A 21392-nucleotide genomic window follows, 5' to 3' on the forward strand; every position below is an offset into this window, starting at 1 on the left:
TGCAAGCATGAGTAGGATATAATCCACCATGAACATAAATATCGTGAAGGCTATGTTGATTTGTTTCAACTACATGTATGAACATGTGCCAAGTCAAGTCACTTAAATCATTCAAAGGAGGATACCACCCTATCATACCACATCACAACCATTTTAATAGCATGTTGGCACGCAAGATAGACCATTATAAACTCCTAGCTAATTAAGCATGGCATAAGCAACTATAATCTCTAATTGTCTTTGCAAACATGTTTATTCATAATAAGTTGAATCAGGAACGATGAACTAATCATATTTACAAAAACAAGAGAGGTCGAGTTCATACCAGCTTCTCATCTCAATCATTCCATCATATATCGTCATAATTGCCTTTCACTTACACGACCGAACGATGTGAATAATAATAATAGTGCACGTGCATTGGACTAAGCTGGAATCTGCAAGCATTCAATAAACAGGAGAAGACAAGGCAATATGGGCTCTTGGTTAAATCAACAACAATGCATATAAGGGCCACTTCAACAATTTCATTATGGTCTTCTCCTATCGACCCCCAAAGAAAAGAAAAGAAATAAAACTATTTACACGGGAAAGCTCCCAACAAGCAAAAGAAGAACAAGAAATCTTTTTGGGTTTTCTTTTGATTATTACTACTACAAGTAGGAAAGTAAACTAGCTAAAAGCTACAACTAATTTTTTTTTGTCTTAAGGTTTTTCAAACACACAAGAAGAAAGCAAGAAAAAGAAAATAAACTAGCATGGATAGTACAATGAAAGAGTATGAGCACCGACAACTAGCAATGAGTGTGTGGATATGAATGTAATGTCGGTGAGAAATACGTACTCCCCCAAGCTTAGGCTTTTGGCCTAAGTTGGTCTATGGCCACGGCTGGCCTCGCGGATATCCGAAGTTGTAACTGGAGTCGTACTGAGATGAAGCCTCTGGTTGCCACTGGTTGTCAACCTCCTCCGGATCCCACTGGTAAACAGACTGGCGTGGGGGAACAAATTGTGGTTCCGGATCTGGCTCTGTAGCTGATGTGGGGTTCCGGTAGGCGTGAATGGCCTCCAACGGAACAAGGTACTCACCTGCAGATAAATCAAACAAGGAAGGAGCAGGCAAGGTAATAATCTCAGGGTGATTTTTATCAAATAACAGTCTATAGTTAAGCTCTTTTTTCCTGTTGTTAACAATGAAATCATGTGCAACCATACTCTTGTAATCTAGAAAAACAGTAGGCAACAACTTTTCTTCTTTCTCATAATGCCTAATAGGTATGTTAAAGTATGCAGCGAGGCGCGAGGCAAAGATGCCTCCCAAGATGGGGCCCTTAGTACGGTTAAGATTTAACCGCTTTGCAACAATAGCGCCCATACTAAATGAGTCATCACGAAACAAGGCATGGCACAAAATAACAATATCAGGGGCACTCAGGTTGCCACAGTTTCCGTGACCAATTAAGCATCTACTAGCAAATATTGCAAAGTAACATAAAACAGGAAAATGTATGCTAGTAATTCTCGCATCGGAAACTTTCCTAGTTTCCCCTATAGCAATTGTATTAACAAACCCCTCCACATCGTCACGATGTGGTTCCTCTATGATGCCCGAAAAGGGTAACTTGCAAACCTCACAAAATTCACGAAGGGTCATCTCCTTATACTCATCATATAAATAAAAATCCACCGAAGGTGGAGACCTCCTAGAATGGAAATGAAAATTTTGCACAAAGATATTAGTGAGTAAGAGGTACTGTTCGCGTTGCTCGCGGAGGAAGTCGGTGAGGCCTACATTCTCAGCCAATTCATAAAAATCATCATAAATCCTAGCTGCTCTCAAGAAATCATCACAAGGCCATTCACACGGCCGAACTTCCGCGGTGCGAGGGAGATTATACTTGGGCCTCTCTTCTTCTTCACTTTGCTTTTCCTTCGAGCTTCGGCTCGATGAACCCCTCAAAAATCTCTTCATCATTTTCTGAAAATTTCTGAAATTTTTAGTAACTTCAAATAAAAGTGAACCAAACTCAACAAAATTGATAGCAACTACTCCCACAAGTGCCTAGAGACTATATCATGCATTAGAACTACTTGTGACCAAATAAATTTGACATGCAAGCTCAAGAACATGGTCACCTAGGCAGCACAAATTTGCAATGAATAAAGCACTAGAACAAAAACTAATTGGACCATTGGAGGAGTCACATACCAAGGAACAATCCCCCAAAGCAGTTTTGCGGGAGATGCTTTGAGCTAGGAGATCAAAAATTGCAGCAAAATGAGCTGGAACTCGTGCTTGAGCTGGTTGGTGATTTTTTTTGGGAGGAAGAAGGAGTGTGTGGGTGCAGGAATAAGTGGAGGGGAGCCACCATGGGCCCACGAGGCAGGGGCGCGCCCTGGACCCTCATGGCTAGGTGCTTGCTCCCCCTGCTGTGTTCTCAGTGCCAGATATTCTCAAATATTCCAGAAAAAACATATTTCAATTTCGGGGCATTTGGAGAACTTTTATTTTTGGGGTATTTTTTATTGCACGAATAATTCAGAAAACAGAAAGAAAATATTATTTTTACTTTATTTCAACTAAACAACAGAAAGTAAAAGGAGGGTACAGAAGGTTGTGCCTTCTAACTTCATCCATCTCATGCTCATCAAAAGGAATCCACTAAGAAGGTTGATCAGGTCTTGTTAACAAACTCATTTCGAATAACATGAAACCGGAGAAATTTCGAATAACACTATGTTACCTCAACGGGGATATGCACATCCCCAATAATAAGAATATCATATCTCTTTTTGACAGTAGGAAGAGGAAATTCAGAACCTCCAAAAATAATCGATGGAATTTTTTCAACAGAGTTTATACTGTGAACTTGAGGTTGTTTCCTCGGAAAGTGTACCGTATGCTCATTGCCATTAACATGAAAAGTGACATTGCCCTTGTTGCAATCAATAACAGCCCCTGCAGTATTCAAAAAGGGTCTTCCAAGAATAATAGACATACTATCGTCCTCGGGAATGTCAAGAATAACAAAGTTCGTTAAAATAGTAACGTTTGCAACCACAACAGGCACATCCTCACAAATGCCGACAGGTATAGCAGTTGATTTATCAGCCATTTGCAAGGATATTTCAGTAGGTGTCAACTTATTCAAATCAAGTCTACGATATAAAGAGAGAGGCATAACACTAACACCGGCTCCAAGATCACATAAGGCAGTTCTAACATAATTTCTTTTAATGGAGCATGGTATAGTGGGTACTCCTGGATCTCATAACTTCTTAGGTATTCCACCCTTAAAAGTATAATTAGCAAGCATGGTGGAAATTTCAGCTTCCGGTATCTTTCTTTTATTAGTAACAATTTCTTTCATATACTTAGCATAAGGATTCATCTTGAGCATATCAGTTAATCACATACGCAAAAAGATAGGTCTAATCATTTCAGCAAAGCGCTCAAAATCCTCATCATCCTTTTTCTTGGTTGGTTTGGGAGGAAAAGGCATGGGTTTCTGAACCCATGGCTCCCTTTCTTTACCGTGTTTCCTAGCAACAAAGTCTCTCTTATCATAATGTTGATTCTTTGATTGTGGGTTATCAAGATCAACAACAGGTTCAATTTCTACATCATTATCATTGCTAGGTTGAGCATCAACATGAACATCATCATTAACATTATCACTAGGTTCATGTTCATTACCAGATTGTGTTTCAGCATCAGAAATAGAAATATCATTAGGATTCTCAGGTGTGTCAACAACAGGTTCACTAGAAGCATTTATAGTCCTATCATTTTTCTTTTTATTCCTATTAGAAGGACTACGTGCATCCAAATTATTTCTTTGAGAATCCTGCTCAATTCTCTTAGGGTGGCCCTCAGGATACAAAGGTTCTTGAGTCACTTTACCCCCTCTAGTAGCAACTCTAACAGCAAATTCATTATTCTTACTATTAAATTCATTGAGCAAATCATTTTGAGCTTTAAGTACTTGTTCTACTTGAGTGGTAACCATAGAAGCATGTTTACTAATGAGTTTAAGTTCACCTTTAACTCTAGACATATAATCACTCAAGTGTGCAATCATACAAGCATTTCATTTTAATTCTCTACCAAAATAAGCATTGAAGTTTTCTTGCTTAACCATAAAATCATCAAACTCATCTAAGCATTGGCTAGCAAACTTAGTAGGAGGGATTTCAGCTTTATCAAATCTATAGAGAGAATTTACCTTTACTACCTGTGTCGGGTTATCAAGAACATGTGTTTCTTCAACAGGTAATGGATTAAAACCATGTATTTCTTCAACAGACGGTAAATTAAGACCATGTATTTCTTCAATAGGAGGTAAATTCTTAACATCTTCAGCTTTTATACCTTTTTCCTTCATAGATTTCTTTGCCTCTTGCATATCTTCAGGATTGAGAAATAGAACACCCCTTTTCTTTGGAGTTGGCTTAGGAGTTGGTTCAGGAACTGTCCAATTGTTTTCATTAGTCAACATATTATTCAATAGAATTTCAGCTTGATCAACAGTTCTTTCCCTGAAAACACAACCAACACAACTATCCAGGTGGTCTCTGGAAGCATCGGTTAGTCCATTATAAAAGATATCAAGTATTTCATTTTTCTTGAGAGGATGATCAGGCAAAGCATTAAGTAATTGGAGAAGCCTCCCCCAAGCTTGTGGGAGACTCTCTTCTTCAATTTGCACAAAATTATATGTTTCCCTTAAGGCAGCTTGTTTCTTATGAGCGGGGAAAATACTTAGCAGAGAAGTAATAAATCATATCCTGGGGACTACACACACAACCAGGATCAAGAGAATTAAACCATATCTTAGCATCACCCTTTAATGAGAACGGAAATATTTTAAGGATAAAATAATAGCGAGTTTTCTCATCATTAGTGAATAGGGTAGCTATATCATTTAATTTAGTAAGATGTGCCACAACAGTTTCAGATTCATAGCCATAGAAAGGATCAGATTCAACCAAAGTAATTATATCAGGGTCGACAGAGAATTCATAATCCTTATCAGTAACAAAGATAGGTGAAGTAGCATAAGCAGGATCATATTTCATTCTAGCATTCAGAGATTTTTGTTTCAGCTTAGCTAATAATTTCTTAAGATCACTTCTATCATTGCAAGCAAGAAAGTCCCTAGCAGTTTCTTCATCCATAACATAACCCTCAGGCACAACAGGAAATTCATATCTAGGGGGAGAGTCTTCATCATCACTTTCATCAATATTATCAGTTTCAATAATTTCATTCTCTCTAGCCCTAGCAAGTTGTTCATCAATAAATTCACCAAGTGGCACAGTAGTATCAAGCATAGAAGTAGTTTCATCATGAGTATCATGCATAGCAGAAGTGGCATCATCAATAACATGCGACATATCAGAATTAATAGCAGAAGCAGGTTTAGGTGTCGCAAGCTTACTCAAAACAGAAGGTGAATCAAGTGCAGAGCTAGATGGCAGTTCCTTACCTCCCCCCGTCGTTGAGGGATAAATTTTAGTTTTCTCGTCTTTCAAGTTCTTCATAGTGACCAGTAGATATAAATCCCAAGTGACTCAAAGAATAGAGCTATGCTCCCCGGCAACGGCGCCAGAAAATAGTCTTGATAACCCACAAGTATAGGGGATCGCAACAGTTTTCGAGGGTAGAGTATTCAACCCAAATTTATTGATTCGACACAAGGGGAGCCAAAGAATATTCTCAAGTATTAACAATTGAGTTGTCAATTCAACCACACCTGGATAACTTAGTATCTGCAGCAAAGTATTTAGTAGCAAAGTAGTGTGGAAGTAACGGTAACAGCAGCAAAAGTAACAGTAGCAGTTTTGTAGTGATTGTAATAGTAGCAACGGAAAAGTAAATAAGCAAAGAGCAATATGTGAAAAGCTCGTAGGCATTGGATCGGTGATGGAGAATTATGCCGGATGCGGTTCATCATGTAACAGTCATAACATAGGGTGACACAGAACTAGCTCCAATTCATCAATGTAATGTAGGCATGTATTCCGAATATAGTCATACGTGCTTATGGAAAAGAACTTGCATGACATCTTTTTTCCTACCCTCCCGTGGCAGCGGGGTCCTATTGGAAACTAAGGGATATTAAGGCCTCCTTTTAATAGAGTACCGGACCAAAGCATTAACACATAGTGAATACATGAACTCCTCAAACTACGGTCATCACCGGGAGCAATCCCGATTATTGTCACTTCGGGGTTGTCGGATCATAAAACATAGTAGGTGACTATAGACTTGCAAGATAGGATCAAGAACTCACATATGTTCATGAAACATAATAGGTTCAGATCTGAAATCATGGCACTCGGGCCCTAGTGACAAGCATTAAGCATAGCAAAGTCATAGCAACATCAATCTCAGAACATAGTGGATACTAGGGATCAAACCCTAACAAAACTAACTCGATTACATGATAAATCTCATCCAACCCATCACCGTCCAGCAAGCCTACGATGGAATTACTCACGCACGGCGGTGAGCATCATGAAATTGGTGATAGAGGATGGTTGGTGATGACGACGGCGACGGATTCCCCTCTCCGGAGCCCCGAACGGACTCTAGATCAGCCCTCCCGAGAGAGATTAGGGCTTGGCGGCGGCTCCGTATCGTAAAACGCGATGAATCCTTCTCTCTGATTTTTTCTCCCCGGACATGAACATATAGAGTTGGAGTTGAGGTCGGTGGAGCTCCAGGGGGCCCACGAGGCAGGGGGCGCGCCCAGGGGGCAGGCGCGCCTCCCACCCTCATGGACAAGGTGTGGGCCCCCTAGCCTTGATTCTTTCGCCAGTATTTTTTATTATTTCTAAAAATAATCTCCGTGAAGTTTCAGGTCATTCCGAGAACTTTTGTTTCTGCACAAAGATAGCACCATGGCAATTCTGCTGAAAACAGCGTCAGTCCGGGTGAGTTCCATTTAAATCATGCAAGGTAGAGTCCAAAACAAGGGCAAAAGTGTTTGGAAAAGTAGATACGACGGAGACGTATTAGAGGGCGCCTGCGGTAGCCGCGCACTTGAGTTGATCTGCCGAACTGAAGGTGCTGGCGCACTTGGACCACCTGAGCGGGCGTGTGGCCTCAAGCTTGGGGAGGACTACATTCACTTCACGAGCAAACTATTTGAAGATACTCTGCGAGGCTGGGGCCTGAGCTCCGCCCAAGATGCAGGCGATAGCACGCGGCTCCTGGAAGCCCCCAGCCCCCTCGTTTTGATGGTTGTCGTCATTCCTTCTTGGCGGCGGCGGTAGTGGGGGAAGACCGGCGTTGCCCTGAGGACGATCCTCACGAGGCTGGTCCCTCCAAGCGCCCTCGCGAGGCTGATCCTGCCATCGGTCCTCACGAGGCCGGTCGCACCACTCCTGGCGCGGGCCACGGTCGTCCCAGCGTCCGCCACCACGTCCTCCTCCTCGGTCGTAACCCCGGTCGTTGCACTCGGGGCGTCGACCGAAGCGTCCTTCCCGAATGGCTCTGAGCTCTTGACAGTCATTGGTGTTGCGGGTATGCAGGTTATGGAAGGCGCAGAATGGTCGGCTGCTCTTGGATCACTCCGGCTGGTCTCTGCTGCGCTTGGTGTCCTGCTCCGCCGCGAGCACGGCTGCTCCCTTGCGCTTCACGTCCTTGACCTTGGCTTTCTTCTCCTCCAGGTCTACAGCCGGGAGCTCAAGGAGGGAGAGGCGCCCCTCCTCAGCTCTTGCGCACTTGGTCGCCAGGTTGAACAGCTCCAGGGACGTGCATAGCTCCTCATGGATGGCGAGCTCCTCCTTCATCTTGACGTCACGGACGCCATCAGAGAATGCGGAGATGATGGCCTCGTCCATCACCTTGGGGATCTTGAGACGAACGTTGTTGAAGTGCTGGATGTACTTCTGGAGGGTCTCTCCTGGTTGTTGCTTGACGCGACGCAGGTCACCCGCGGCCGGTGGGCGGTTGCGAGTGCCCTGGAAATTGGCGACGAAGCGGTCGCGCATCTCGTCCCAGGAGGAGATCGAGCCTGGAGGCAGGTTCAGGAGCCACGAACGAGTGCCGTCTTTGAGCGCCATAGGGAACCAGTTCGCCATGACTTTCTCGTCGCCGTTGGCCGCCTCGATGCTCAGCTCGTAGAGCTGCAGGAACTTCGCGGGGTCGGGGGTGCTGTCGTAGCGAGGAGGCAGATCCGGCTTGAACTTGCCCGGCCAGGCGATGCTACGCAGCTCGGGGGTGAAGGCGCGGCAGCCGGCCGTGGTCACCGGGGGCCGTCTTGGAGGTGGAGCTTGGGGTTGGCGCCCGCGCGCCGCTACAGCAGGCGGTGCGGGGCCTTGCCGCAGCAAACGATCCTGGCGCGGCGGTGCGAGGAGTGGCGGAGCGTTCTCTTGCGGTCGAGGGACTTCTTGACAGCTTCTTTCTTCACGCGCGGGCGCCAGACGCGGTGGGTCGTGCCGTGGAGCCGCGCGCCTTGGCGCCAGGGCGCCGTCTTGGTGCAGAGGTGGTGGAGGTGCTCCATGAGCTACGTCGCCCGTAGCTGGCGGAGGGCGAGGCAGTGAGAGGGACGGCGCAGGGGAGCCCCCTGCGGCGCTGACAAGCTCGGCGATACGGTCGAGCCAGTCCTCGTAGAGGTTGTCGACCGTGCGGTAGTGCAGGAGCTCGTGCGCCATGAGGAGCACGGCCCGTGCGTCCGTGGGAGCGCGACGAGCGTGAGACGACGAACCAGCGGGAGTCAGCGATGGGGTGGCGGTACGGCCGTCCTGTCGCACCGAGGGGTGCAACGAGGACGCTTGCTGCTCGTTCCCCACCGGGCCGGTGGCGGCGTTGGTGGCAGGCGACGGGGTGGCCCGCGGACAGGGGCCGTCTGAGCAACGCGGGTGGCGAGGGCAGCCCGGCGCTCGGTGCGAGCGCGGCGTGCGTCCGCCATGGGGACGATGAAGCGACGTGACGCGGAGCGACGGAAGGGAAGCTTCGGTGCACCCCTACCTGGCACGCCAAATGTCGGATCACGGATTCCGGCAAAACCCTTAAGGTTCGAATTATGGGGTGCGCGCGAAGTTCTCCCCCTACCTATCCACGTCCTAGCTTGCTAAGATCTCAATGGCCAACTCAACGAACTCACAACACGAGGGACGCAAGATTTATACTGGTTCGGGCCACCGTTGTGGTGTAACACCCTACTCCAGTGTGGTGGTGGTGGATTGCCTCTTGGGCTATGGATGAACAGTTACAAGGGGAAGAACAGCCTCCTGAGGTCGAGGTGTTCTTGCGCTCTGTGTGTGGGTGAGGATTCCTCTCTCCCCTCCTACCGTGGTGGCTGGTCCTATTTATAGAGGCTCTGGTCCTCTCCCCAAATGTTGAGCGGGAAGGGAGCCAACAATGGCCAATTTGAAAGGGGACAACTAGTGCAGGTTATCCTGACAAAAGCGGTCTTCGCCTGCAAAAGGCTCTGGTGCTGACGCCGCCTCGGGCTCCATGGTGACCTCCGTCTTGCCGTCCTGCTGGTCCTGGTCTCGTTGCACCGATATGGAAACCTTTGCTTGACGCCTCGGTACTCCGCGCCTGCGCTCGCTTCCTTGGCACCAAAGGAGAAACAAGGACACTGCACGCGCTGGCGCCCGCCTGATCTTGATCGTCATGGCTCACGTCACGAGAACCTCGCGAGGTTTGCCTTGCCTCGATCTCTCCGCCCCTCGCGAGCCAACCTGGTGAGGCCGCTCCTGAGAAGGTCTTGTGTCGTCCGCCTCGCGAGGCTTGGCCCCTCGTGAGGGTCTTGAGCACCTTGTTGATGAAGATGGGCCGTACGGGCCCACGCCCAGAGCCACGCCGTGGGCCGCAGGCAGGCAAGTCTGGGGACCCCCGTTCCCAGAACGCCGACAGAAAGGGGGGCCGCGCCCCCTCCCCTTCCTATTCGTACTCCACCTGGGGGGGAGCCTCCCCCTTGTGGGTTGTCCCCTCTTCTCTCCCATGGCCCATAAGGCCCATGATTTCCCCCGGGGGGGTTCCGGTAACCTCCTGGTACTCCGGAAAAATGCCCGAATGACTCGGAACCATTCTGATGTCTGAATGCAACCTTCCAATATATGAATCTTTACCTCTCGACCATTTCGAGACTCCTCGTCATGTCCGTGGTCTCATCCGGGACTCCGAACAAACTTTGGTCATCAAATCATAATACAAATCATCATCGAACGTTAAGCGTGCGGACCCTACGGGTTCGAGAACTATGTAGACATGACCGAGACACATCTCCAGTCAATAACCAATAGCGGAACCTGGATGCTCATATTGGCTCCTACATATTCTACGAAGATCTTTATCGGTCAAACCGCATAACAACATACGTCATTCCCTTTGTCATCGGTATGTTACTTGCCCGAGATTCGATCGTTGGTATCATCATACCTAGTTCAATCTCGTTACCGGCAAGTCTCTTTACTCGTTCCGTAATGCATCATCCCGCAACTAATTCATTAGTCACATTGCCTGCAAGGCTTATAGTGATGTGCATTACCGAGAGGGCCCAGAGATACCTCTCCGATACACGGAGTGACAAATCCTAATCTTGATCTATGCCAACCCAACAAACACCTTTGGAGACACCTGTAGAGAATCTTTATAATCACCGAATTACATTGTGACGTTTTCATAGCACACAAGGTGTTCTTCCGGTATTCGGCAGTTGCATAATCTCATAGTCAGAGGAATATGTATAAGTCATGAAGAAAGCAATAGCAATAAATCTTAACCATCATAATGCTAAGCTAACGGATGGGTCTTGTCCATCACATCATTCTCTAATGATGTGATCCCGTTCATCAAATAACAACACATGTCTATGGTTAGGAAATTTAACCATCTTTGATTAACGAGCTAGTCAAGTAGAGGCATATTAGGGATACTCTGTTTTGTCTATGTATTCACACATGTACTAAGTTTCCAGTTAATACAATTCTAGCATAAATAATAAACATTTATCATGATATAAGGAAATATAAATAACAACTTTATTATTGCCTCTAGGGCATATTTCCTTCGACCGGCGCCTAGCGTTGCCCTTGTTTTAATCCAGATGCAACGACTTAGGAAAAAACCGAATCGTTTTTTTTCTCGCTTATAGGTGGCGTAATGGGTAATTTGTAACAACTTTCGGGCAATTTTCGTGACATACCGCCAGAAGCAATAGACCATTTATTTTTAGGTAGAGATAGAGATATACAAAAACTTTTTTCAAGAGTTGCATAAAGTATTTTATACAAGAATAAATCCTGGCGATGTCAGTGTCCCTCCCACTCTTTTTAGGGACTTTCTTGCTCATCAAACAACATTACAACTTTTGCTAGAAGATTTACAAGATAATCAGTGCTCATCCTGCCAAATAATAGTATGACAGCAACTATAGAAGAGTTGTCATATTGGCAGTCTCCATAATGCGTATATAACGCCCCATAATAATCATCAAGGTCGATGAGACAAAGTATCAACTCAGCAGAGTCGCCATATCATTATTTCTGTTTTTTTGGTTGACCGCACAAGACAGGAATGAGGCGAATATGAGCGGCCTCCATATCATTTTTTCTGGGTTTTTTTTTGTTGTGTCAACTCATTAGTCACGCGCTCAAGTTTAAGGATCGAAACAATAAATTGAGTTAACATTGCATTAGAAAGTTCTTACATAGGGGGAGAAGTCCATTAGCGAGATTTTCATACCACAAGTGTTCAAAATTTGTTGTTTTTATATATGTAGCGAATATTGCATGATTTTGATTCCCACCACATCGATGGTGAATGCCATGCATAGGGGCACATGCATACGTGATGAGTATAGACATCGCGCGCGGCCTGACGGTCTGGCGCGATTTCGCGCTGGAGCGGCGTGACGGTCCGGCGCTTTTCACACTGGAGCTGCGGGATTGGGTAACCTCATATTCGCCTCATTCATGTCTCCTGCGGTCGTCGAGGTCGAAGACGGCTTTCTCAGGGTGGGGTGGAGGAGGTCAAAGCTCAATATGCCTCAATTCGTCTCCTAGAATCTCACCATATTGGCATTGAATTGGCTCCATCTGGTGTGCTCCCTCTTCGTTGTGAAATCCACCCGTGCCTGCTCATGGTGGAGTCATACGATGTAGTTCCTTTCCGCCGCTAGCGCTTGTCCAACTGCGGACACGTACCGAAGTGCTCATAGGAGTAGAGTGTATGTGCATATGTAGGAGCGTCTACATCTGTCCGCCCAAAGCCCATGAGAGTATCAAACATCGGAGAAACTCTAGTTTGCTATAGCACATAGCGTAACACCCTACTGACTTAAGAATTATACATTTGTGATGCCTAATTCGAAGTGACGGCATTCTTTTTTAGAATAAGGGTATCTTCAATGCTGACCCTCAAAATTGCCGGCAACGATTCGGACTACGCGGGACGGGCGTGTTTTGCTATCCGACACTGGTCTGTGTCGGTCCGCAGCCTGATCCAGACGTACTTTTTCTGGCAAACCGAGGGGCTTTGCAGACATCCAGACCGCTGCCACGTCCGCTTCTGATTGCGCCGGACACAAGAACCGCTCTCCCGCGCCCGCTCTCCTTCTCACCCGAAGCGGTCAGCGCCGCTCCAAAGCATCAGTGCCGCATTCATGCCAGCTTAGAGCGACGCGACCTCTCACTGGCTATCCGGCATTGAAGCAGTTGGCCGGCCAAGAGCGCCGCCCGCACCGTTTCCTAATGCATGCGACTACTCCGCGTTCAAATGACAGCCTGTCGTTCCGCCTCCCTCCATTAAATATGCACAATTGCCGAAGAACCAAATCCGGCGCCACTTGTCCGTCCATCTACCGCCTGCCATTACCTACCCTGCCACTTGCCCTGCCAACCACCGACCATTTGGGACAACCTTTCGTCATTGCTGCCGGCTGGCAGGCCGGTGATGCAGACGTCCCAATGGAGGACGCGGCCGATGACGAGTCGGCATATCACCCGCCTCTTCGATCCATGCCAGCAACACCATGGGTGAGGCTCGTGCTCACTACACGGACATGGTACTGGAGGAGCCGGAGGTCGCGTTCCGGCTGGCGCAGACCGACCATGCCTACAACCTCTGCCTCCTCGACAAGCACAGGCGCGTGAAAGAGCTACTCGTTGTTGTCCATCGCGCCGGACATGGAGGTGGCCGAGCAGGAGGCGCGGATCGACTCCTATCAGACTGCCCACGAAATCCGCCGTGAGCGCTGGCGGTACCGCCAGGATCAGGCAGAGTTAGAAGCCGTCTTCAAGGAGTTCAGCATGGCGGCGGATGAAGTCTACGACAAGAGCAAGGACGAGGATGACGTCGTCAGCTCCGCCATGCCCGCGCCTCGCTGCCACGATTACGGAGTCGGATCGTCCGCGAGCACCGGCGGCGGCGAGGAAGAGTAGAGCATGGGAGGTCACTGACGCTCGAGTCCCAGGAAGGCCACCGCTCTTTCGCTCCCACTAAAGCCAAGCTTGGTAGTCTCGTCATCGTCGGCCGATTAGCCGCTGGCAGGCTGCGGAGGCGGAGCTTCATTTTTCGAGGCTCATGCCCGGCCGGAGATGGAGAGCGGGAGCTGGCAATCATTTTAGGCTAGGTTAGAGTCCGATTTAGTTCAAATATGTCGATGACCATCCGGTTTTGTGTAAATAACTAAATATTATCCAAGTTTTAATGAAATTTGTCCGGTTTGTTCAATTTCAGTATATTTCAATCAAAATGCAACTGAACGTATACAGGTAGCTTTGTATGACCGGCTCTCGCATCAGTGTTCAAGAACTGGTCCTCCGATTCGTGGACGGATGTCAGTGTCCGGTTTGTTGGTGGGTGATGCCCTAAGTGAGGGCAACTTCTGTTCAAGTAAGTTTTTGCTACATGCAAACTTAAAGTCTGACGGTATTCTTTTTTTAAATTGGCGAGGGCAGCTTTTGTTCAAGTCAAACAAGTTTTTGCTACTTCTTGTAGGGGTAAACGATTCTTTATTCAGACATTACAATGTCATTTGGTTGAAGGACCACATATGTCTATCAACATTTAGTGACAAAGAAAACTTAGCTACACTATCAGCCTTCAAGTTTCGAGACCTACTCTCATACATGAATTCACCGGCTCCCACCCCTGTTTTCATGGATATCTTTTATTACTGTGGCGCAATACGAAGAGATCAAGATCTGGGCAATGTCCAAATCCTTGGTCAAAACCAACGCTTCGCGACATGCCAGGGTTTTCAAGGTTGGGACGTCGGTAATGCTCATAAAAGTGACCGCCGATGAGCCTATATAATTTTCAAGATGATCCCGACAAATTGCAACTGCTGCACCACTCTCACCTTGCCTTTCAAGCGCCCCATCTACATTTATTTTCATAAATCCTTGCGGTAGTCTAATCCATGCAACGGCGGAGCTTCTTGGGGGCGAACCTAGGCAGTCGCCCCCAGCAAAAATGAAATTTATTTGTTACCCCCATGTACGTATTACAGACCACAAGGCCCATATATCATCTACTACGTTGCTCTCACATCCGGGAGACGACCGAAGCGAACCAGGAGCGAACGACCAACTTGATTCCGTGCTTGACCTCCGACAACTGACGCCTGAGCATGGGGCACCGGCGGCTGTTGTGGCTTGCTGGCGTGGAGCTGGTGAGAAAACTGACCTCTCTGGCCCTCACTCTCTCTCTCCTCTGGACATTCAGAAAATTTAGCGTATTTTGATTCTATATTTTCTTTCTTAGATGGGGAAAATTCTAATTAGGTCATGGATTTTGTCAATTGGACTTTTGCTGAATAGAAAATATCCTTTGCAGAAGGAGGCAGTGATGCTTAAGAGGAAAACAATTGACGCATTTTCAAAAGAAAGAGAGATGATTCAGTTGAATGTAAAGCTGATGAACCAACAACAACCGACGCAAAGCCTCTTTTGTTCTTGCTGGATTTTGATACGAAGAAACGAAGATTAATCTAATTATCTAAGTTTCTCGATATTTGCAATATCTAAATGAATGTATTAGTATGATTTAGTATTCGATTTCTTTCTCTTGTACAGCTTCGCCCCTCCTAAAATTTCTTTCAAGCTCCGCCACTGAATCCACGGCGCGGCTGCCGAATGAATCCCAGCAGGCTGGCCGCTGCTCGCTGTAGGCATGCACTGGTTTTGATCTCTACCATGAAGCGCTTAACAAAAAGATGTGTGGACACTGGGGCCTTAAATTCCTGCTTATAGATAGCTTTTGTTCGCGCGTACCAAACTGCCCATAGGGTTACCACCATCTTTTCAAATTCATCTCGTTGTTGTGAATCATGCATAGTAAATAGCCAAAGTTTTGCATCCGGGATTGTAGTCATTATTATTGAATTCATGCTTCAACCAACTCATTCAAAAGTCTGACTGACGGAGGAAGGCATGCAATATATTTCAACAATTATCATATGTTCAACCGATTCCTCCTTTGCAAGAGCCCATACCAACCTGGCCAAAGAGCATTCGATAAGTGCATGCTTCCAGGAATCACACATACCACAAAGTGGGCAATATGGTGTATCAGACATGTTTCTATGATTTAACACATCCGAAGTAGGAATTGAATGCTTCGCAAGACGCCACAAGAAAACCTTAAGCTTCGATGGTACCGTAATGCCCCACAGGCTAGTCCATTGCTTCGCAGCTGACTCATTATCTGAAGTATCACTATTACCCTCTAGCTAGACTTCCCTAGTGATTTTTGTGTTTGCGGTATGCGGAACGAACTGAAAAGCATCCATTTGTTTCATGAGCCCAAGACCAGAAGTCTGAATATTCCTTATACACACATGAAGGCTCAAAATCATGGTGGCGTCAGTAGGTAAAAAGAAGTTCCTCGGGGCGTGTACAATGGAGGCAGCACCATGTAGCCGCCCCATCTGCCATGTAGGTTGAAACCACCGTATAATTTTTCTATCCCCAAAGCAGCCATACTTGGCCGGACCACACCTTCATCATTTTCCTTAGTATCTCTCTTACTTTTTCCTTTACGCATGCATCACATCTCTCACAACCAGCTCTTCTGTTTTGCTTTATTTCACTTTTTGGATGAAGCACCGGTCTCCTCCGTAAGATCCCGTTCTTCTCTTCAAGCACTAGCTTCCCCCCTCCTCTCTCTCTCTTCCACATCATCAGCTTTTTCTATGGAGCAGCCGTCCAACTTGAAGCGTTGGCCATGCCCCTCACAAGTTTTTGCTACATGCAAACTGAATGTTCAAACTCCGATGCAAAAGCCGAGGTGACGTCAAAGGATGGGCCGTGCATGGCCACCTGCCGCAAAGGCCGGTCCATGCAGGCAAAACCGTGTTTGACCTCTGACCCTTCAAATTTTTTTAACACAATACAGCCGCAAGCGCTCATATACATGCGCATACACTCACCCCCTATGAACACACGCACGCACATCCTACCTTTATGAGCACCTTCGAAAGACTGAGCCGACATATCATCTTGAAATTTACGAAGTCAGCACCTCGTCATCGACGGGAACGTCTCCTCCCACTGAATGCACATCGCCGGAAATCCTGAAATAAATCCAGAAATAAATGCGAGTATCAGGACTTGAACCCTGATGGGCTGGGGATACCACAGTCCCTCTAACCATCCAACCACAGGTTAGTTCGCTCTGATCCTCCCATTTGGTCCACTAGACAACGGTGATTGGAAGAAACGTTTTTGTTTTTTAGGGGAGAAACCTGATTGAAGGCGACGCTAGTTCGACTAGCAGGGGCTTGAATCTTGATACGTTGCGTCCCAAGTACTCCTCCACTCTTTTTTTTCGGCACTACTCTGCGCCGGCGCACCGGCGCAACGATTCGGACAGTCGATCTAGGACCGTACGATTCCTAGACGATGCAATGACTGCTAGCCATCTGATTTCCTACCTCGCTTCGTCCTTTTTCCCCATCGTCTTCCTGAAAAAATGCAGGGCCGCACATCGGATCGAGAGGAGGCTACAACGAGCGTCATTGAAACCGCCGTAATCCCCATGAGGCGACCAAATCCGAAGCACCGCCGCACATCCTGGGCTCGCCGCCGCTCGCCGCCCTCACACAACCTACTCCTCGTGCTCGAAAAAAATCGATCCATGGAGCTTCTAGTACGAATCATCATCGGTTCCAGCATGAAGAATCCTCATCCGCAGCCTGGCAGCTGCCGCGACGTCGTCGTCCTCGTCCCCGGGCTGGCGTTCATCGCCGCAGCAGTGTCGTCGGGTCGCAAAACATAAGTAGCAAAAAAATTGCAGGTCATAGCAAAAATCCACAACGCTTGCAGCAAAATCATCGTCGCTGCCGTGAATGGCCGTAGCAAAATAATTTGTCAGACATAGGAAAAATCCATGACGGTTGCAGCAAAAAATCATCGCCGCCGTCGCAGCGGCGCAACTCACCCAAGGATGAATGTAGCAAAAAACCTCACCTGTTGTAGCAAAATCCAACAGAGGTGGCAGCAAAAATCATCGTCTCCGTTTGGTTCCGGCAAAAAAGTTTATCGGTTGTAGCATCCCTCGTCAGCAGATGTAGCCTCTCGCCCGGCGATTGCAGCATTCAACAAAAAAGGTGAAGCTCTGTATGGGAACGTCCATGGTGGCTGTTGCATCGACATCTCCAGCGCGCCAAGGCCAGCACAAAGATGGCTCAAAAAGGTTGAAGCTTTTTCAAACTATGGTAGAAGCTTTCCGGTGAACGATGGTTCGAGCACGGCTTCTTTGCAGCTCTCCACGCCGTCGTCTTCTCTGGCGGCGCAATGGCTCGCCCTACCAGCAAGGGCTCGTCATGCCCGCACGCTGCATGTGGCGGTGGAGATGGAGAAAAGGGGTAGTTGCCCTGCGTTGTGGGGAAGAAGAAGAAGACGACGTGGAAAAAACGATTCGATTGAGGAGCGCTCCTGTGACGCACGATGGAGAGCGATCATAAGGCTCGCGGGCGTCCGGCCCAATCTTGGGCTGGCAGTCCAGCCACAAACGTTTTCCTTTTGTTTAGGATTTCTCTATTTCTTTACGCTTGCACGTTTGTTATCTCAGATTCAAATGTCATCTGTAACAAGGAGATCATAAAAATAATTTTTCAGGCTCGCCGAAAAGTTTGACAAATGACCGGATAGCTCAAGAGTGAGATTTGCTCCTCCGATGATGGAGAGATATTCTTAGGGCCGCTGGATAAGGAGCTACCCATATCTAACGCCGGAGCGCCAGCTACACCTCCTTGAGCGGATCCAGGCAAGGCGCGAAGCCCGGACCGCAGCAGGGCAACCTCCTGATGTGGTGGATCCGGAGGAGGACTTGAAGGAGGAGGAGATGGTGGGGAAGGATTGGGAGGAGGAGCTGGAGGAGGGGGGCGTGGGGACGCTTGGGCCGCAGATCTGTAGGCTGAGCAGTAAGCGATCCTTTCCTCCGGTCGGAATTGGCGATGGAGGCCAAGCATCATCATGTGCAAGAAGCGGAGGCGGAGGACGCTGCAGATGTCAACGAGATGCTCGTGTATATGGTAAGGTATTCTGATGCATAGCACCAAATATGAGATATGATCGGTCAGTGTCCGTAAACGCGTCCGATCACGTCCGCGAATGTTTAAAGTGTCGGATTTGCCAAATTCGACTGTAGATACTCTTAGTTGCTGGGTTGTTTGTGTTCTCTGTCTCACAAAAATATGGCGGGAGTGCCCCGAGTAAATACACCTAGTTAATTTGATGTGACAATATGATTGGGCTTTCTAACCATAGCCGACATGATTGGCACGGCACACTTGCATGCCAGGCATACCACGACATTAATTTAATTGAATCGAATATAATTGTACATGCTATAGTCACAGACTCACAGGTTACGTGGATGCTTCGTGTATGTATGCGTTATGAACGTCTACGTATGTATTGTATTTTTTTATGTATGAGCGTTTGCCGATAGGTATTACCATATATACACCAAACGACTACGGAAAATACCCTTTGAAACATGGTGGTAATTACACCCGATAACTGATTTTATTTTTATAGAAGTCAAAACGTTCCAAAACTTTTCCCGACAAACTTGACCTGTCCTTTCGTACAAAAATATTTTATGACACAATATTCTCTAATAAAATTATGACAAAAATGACAGATTGCTTAGGACATATAGTGTGAACAGTACCTCATATATAGTGACAATTGTTTTTTACTCCACAACAACTTGAAAGTCATTTCTTCTCCAAAGATTGTATACGAGTGCAACAATAAATCTACTTTGTTCGGAAAACGTTTTTATTTTTTTGACTTTCTTACAAATTACTATTTTTTTAAATAATCGGGTGTAACTACACCCGAGAGCCAAACGTTCCGTCCAAAGGACCACCCTCTTGATTACTTTCATTCGAGGACCTTTCTCTGCAGTGGCCAAAAGTAGTGTTGCAAACAAGATAGCCAGGCATCGATGGGAGCATACATAAGTTTTTTGTGTACTTGTATTATCAGATACGTGTCTGATTGCCCAAACGGTTTTGTATTTCCTTTTTATGCTGGCCACTTGGTACGTACCGATTCTGGGCCAGATACGGCCGAGCGACATCCTTTATGATCTTATCCCGGGAACGAGCATCTTTGAAATTTAGCCTAGCAGGGACAAAAGCCGGTACATGATGACACATTTCAAATTCAAACCATCACGTACTTTTGGTAGCTATACTTGATGAGTTGTCGTCGTGATTCTCAAGCGCCAATAATCGTCGCCAAATTAGTTGATCTTTTTGGTATAATTATTTAACAACCAAGCCAATTTGAACTTCCCTTATTGTACGTGCTCGTAGCACCGCGAATGCGTGATGACTTAATCCTCATATAGTTTCGGAGCAAGCAGTATCATATCCAATAATAGTAGTTGATCGTTTGTTCGTTATTAGGAGTACTATGGAACAAATTAGCACTCCATCCAAAACAGTTATAGGAATCAAGATTGATGTAATTTTCGATGGTATTCTTGTACGCCGGGATTGGATTTCACAAAGTGAGAAAATATGTTCTTGTACTTAGTGGCCAGCCCACACACATGCGATTGCCAATCCCAGTCACTCCGATGAACGAACACATGCATATGCCTTATCCACTTGCTACTTCACTTTGAGAAAGCTAGTTCGTAATGTTCTCTCATTTTTGAGTTCAGACGCTACGCACTCCTGTCGCTTTTGTTGAGTAAATAGGCAATTTCTCGATTAAATTAATCCACGAGTAAATCACTAGCATGGCATTGACACATATGATCGCATACTGATATTCAGTTAAAGTAGCACATACTACGCTAATTGCAGAAAGATCTACGTATAACGCTAGCATGGCTAAAACAGAAAACAGTAGGAGCGGGATAAACGAGTTATACCCTTCAGTAGGCCATGCAGAGGCCGCGGCTTTGGTGGCAGCAGCGGCGTCCTCGGCGGCCTTCTTGTCAGCTTCAGCTTTCTCGGCGGCGGCACGTTCGGCGTCGGTGGACATGGTGATGATGAAGGCGACGCGGACGTAGAGGAAGTAGACGATCGGAAGTGAGCAGTCGCGTAATCGCTGCCCAAAAACCTATTCGCCCCTCACCCCGTACAGGAACCAGAAGGGCGTGGTTTCGGAGACCTGCTCTCCCGTCGACCGTGTACGCGGCAGACGGGATGGAGTCACCGGCGGCAGCAGCAGCAAGGGAACGACGGTGGGCGTGCGCGTGGAGCAGATGTGATCTGTTCGTGGCGGCTAGGGTTAGGAGACACCGCACACTTATATAGGCGCAGCCGCGTGGGCTCGACCCACGTCCGAGTCCGTGACAGCCCACGATCCTCTCAGATCGTGGCCCAGCTGTCAGAAAACTCTCCGTTAGTGACTGGCAAAAATAAGCGCGTAGGTGTAAGCTCGGCTCGGCTCAATCCCGCAACCTGCGGCGCGGCGTGGCGAGGCGGGCGGCGGAGCAGGAGTGCGCGAGGGCCTCTTCTCTTCTCAAGCTCCAATAGCATGTAGAAGAGAAACCCTTATAAGAAGGTCCAACTCCTCTTCCACTTCCGGGGTGGGACTAAACTTCCCACTACACCTAGTGCCATATAACCCACATGGGCCCTTAGAGATTTTTCAGAAATTGCTACATGGGCCTAGAGCCCATCTCAAATTTCAGCAATCCCCCACCAGATCTCGAGGCCCCATTGTGTCCTCTGTTCCAATTACTGTTTCGATATACCAGTGTTTCAGTGAAGACCTGTTAAGGTTGAGCTTCACCTAGATCAAGTAGCTACACTCCTTCACAACTGAACAATGGACTATGCCTTGAATTGTCAGTTTGGCGTAAAGAAGTTTCACCACATGTCTCACTAGTACTGGGCTGCCGAAGGCTGACCCCTCGGGTGGAGCATATAAGTCACACTCCTGGCCTATTCATG

Source organism: Aegilops tauschii, chromosome 7 (assembly GCF_002575655.3).
Source record: "Aegilops tauschii subsp. strangulata cultivar AL8/78 chromosome 7, Aet v6.0, whole genome shotgun sequence".
In the NCBI taxonomy this organism is placed as follows: Eukaryota; Viridiplantae; Streptophyta; class Magnoliopsida; order Poales; family Poaceae; genus Aegilops; species Aegilops tauschii.